Genomic DNA, 3,322 nt, shown 5'->3' on the forward strand with positions numbered 1-3,322 from the left:
AATTGCCGTCTCAGTGCACCCTGGGGGTGGGGCTGGCACAGCAGGCCCAGGGATCGAACCCCTGTCCCTGTACCTGCTTGCAGGTGCTTTAATCTGCTGAGTCTTTTGGCAGGCCCAATACCTCCCTGCTGGCCACTAAGATGTATGTATGTTCATGTGAAGAGCTTTTCCACACTTACAATACTGCAGCAAACACCAAGTGAATGTCTCATTGCTTCAACTTAATTCTGACACTTCCTGCCTGGTGTTAAATTCCACGGGGCTCAATCCCAGAAGATTGCCCACACTGAGTGCAGATGCCAGTGAAAAGTCCTGGGGTATATTTTCTGCTCTCCTAAGGTTCCCATGACCTCTTTCCGAGGTTTGGTAAATGGGCTTGGTAGTCCTCAGAACTCAGAGAAATACGAGTTGTGCTGTGTCTGAATCATGCTTTATTAATTCCATCTAAATTGCTTCTCTATTTCTAAAGAGAAGAGGTAGAGTTGGAAGTCTCAAGCTTCCAATCTTGGGTCGTTCTTTCTGGTGACAGTCACCTCCTAGGAGACGATCAGGAATCACCTCATTAGCATAAATGATGCTTCTCTTTCCCAGGGAATTCCATGGGATGAGGAGATCTCTGTCAACAATCAGGTTCTACGAACAAATATTATGATAAAGTGTGTGTCTAGTGCCCTTCTCAGCAAACTCCGAGCCTCAAGATCTCTGCACCAGGATGAGGGGGCAAAGAGCAAATGCGTATTTATTACGTCACAGTGTCCAAAGCTCTCCACATGTGCATCCTTCAGTGCTCTCCACTGCCTGCATGCCATTCTTACCCCTCATATGATGGATGGGAGTGCTGCGCAGAGCATAATCTCCCTGCCTGACCTCCCTGTGGGAGGAGCACTGTGTAGGGCTCTACTCCACGGATGCTGCTTTTGACTGCATGATGCGCTCTGCCCAATGGGATGTAACAGGGTGAAATAAAGAGATACTTAACTGTGCTCCTTGTGGGTAGCCATGTCCCTTGCACTCCTATAGGAAGAAAACACCCTGAAAATCACTGCTCATTAAGCCTAGCTCTATAATAAACAGAGGAATAGCTAAACCTGAACCTCGCCATCAGCATGGATCCCAAGCCAGCTGGTTGGCAACTGAAAACGGGTCAGAGCAGTAAATCCTAGCCCTAGAAATGACCTAGTGGAGCCCAGACCAGATTACTACCTAGAAATGCACTTGCCCTATGATGTTCTGAACTGGAATAATTATCCAGCTCTACAAGCAAAACAAATCTCTGTTGTAAGCCACCTAATACCATTTACAAGCCAATAAATACTTGTAAGACAGTTGGTGATACAACTGAATGTGACAGAAGATGATAAATATTTAATTTTTTTACCTAATTTCTTCTTGAGCAATGTCAGGAAAGGAACTGCCCTTGACACAGGAAGTGACATTTGCTGATAGGTGATTTGGTGTGTAGAAAAGGCCCCAAGTATGAGTGACAAAAGAAAGAACAGAAGCGGAAGGGAACAGAAGAGGGAAGGAAGAAAGACAAGAGGAAGAAAGGGAAAAGGAAAGAAGGAAGGAGAACAGTGATAAACTCAATGAGGCACAGGGGCTTGTTATTGGTGCTTCAGTTGAATGATGAAGCTGTAGGTCAATGAAACTGTCAGGAAAGAGGCAGAAATAAAAACAAGATTGAGACCAGGCTACAACACCGTTTGTGAGTTCAAGTCCTGCTAAGACCACATTACTACTGGAAGTGCCTGGACATTGCTTAATACAATGGCATCTCCCGTAGATAATGAAAAGCACACCCAGGAACCGAGGCTGGAGCAGAGGCTCACAGTGGCCTTAAGTGTCCTCTCGTTCCCTTCACCAACCCGATCATGTGGGGAGAATTGTGGCACTAAGCATGATCTGTGAATGCCGAGTGGACACTAGAAAGGAGCCGGATGAGGAACGGGTGTGAGAAGTTGCGTTAGAAATTAGGATTTCATGCTTGAGGGTGATTTGGCGTGAACTATCTTCTTAAACCCTTCCATTTATGGACATAATTTTTACTTTCTGTTTCCATCTTTTCTGACACCTCAGAGAGCACCAAAACAAGTTCAGATTTCTGATCCAAAGAATTTTCAGTTCCCAAGGCTGTGCTTTCTCCAGGCCAGAAAGATGAAAAATGATTTAAGCCTTCCATAGAGGTTCATGGACTAATTTGCAGAATCCATTGATAATGACTGCCTTGAGCACTCAGGCAAAATGCCTCGCATCAGTTATCTCCTTTAATCTTCCCAAAGAGGGGATCAAAAGGGGAGAAGGAAGAATGAGGGACATGCACTGCTTTCTCACAGATGAGGAAACTGAGGCACCAAGAAATATCTAACTTGTCCTTGGTTGTACGCTCAGGTGCAGAATCGCAGCACAGGACTGAAGCCAGGCTAAGGTGAGCGAAGATAGCTCTCGTCTCCTCCGGCTTCTGTTCCTCCTTATCAGGAGATGCCCTTGCCATCCAAAGATGATGCTGTCTGACAGAGAAGCCTGAAGCAGGCAGAGTTGAGAAGCTGAGAATCCTCAGTATCTTCCAAAATTGGCATGTGAAGAAATCTTTCCTAGCTCACAATAGTCCAAGTCTCCAGGGGACCTGTTCAGGCTGGAGGCAGCAGGCTAAAATCCTGCAGGCAGGTGAATCCCTGAGTCCTCAAGCTTGTGGGCCAGCAACCCTGCCCTATGCATGAGCATGCAGAACTTTAGCCAAAAGTCCACTGCCCATCCCCCACAGCAAGTGGCTTAGGGTTTTCAGCTCCAAAAAATAAAAAGAGGCCTTTTTCCTTCACATGTTCTAGAATTGGAAACAACATACCCGCTCAACACCGATTGATTAAACTACGACATACCCAGGGCCGGCCAAATAGCTCAGCAGATGAAAGTGCCTGCTTACCCAGATGCAGGGGCCAGGATCCCCAGGCCTGCCATGCTGGCCTTGCCAGTGGGGCACACCGAGACTGGGATTGAGATTGGGTGTGGTGGTGCACACCTGTAATCCCAGCACTTGGGAGTCAGTAAACAGGCGGTTCACTTTGAGTCCGATCTACGCAGTAAGAACCTGTAGACCCTGTCCTAAATACAAAATAATAAATAGTGACATACCCATGCAATAACATCATAGCCATTAAGAAATAATTGAGTGAATAACAAATCAATTCTCTCTCTCTCTCTCTCTCTCTCTCTCTCTCTCTCTCTCTCTCTGCCTCTCTTTCTCTCTTGGTCTCTATCTCTCTCCTTGTTTCTCTCTCTCTCTCTCTTTCTCTCTCTCTCTCTCTCCCTCTCTCTCTGCCTCTCT

Source organism: Octodon degus, unplaced genomic scaffold (genome assembly GCF_000260255.1).
Source record: "Octodon degus isolate 3935 unplaced genomic scaffold, OctDeg1.0 scaffold00001, whole genome shotgun sequence".
Taxonomy (NCBI): domain Eukaryota; kingdom Metazoa; phylum Chordata; class Mammalia; order Rodentia; family Octodontidae; genus Octodon; species Octodon degus.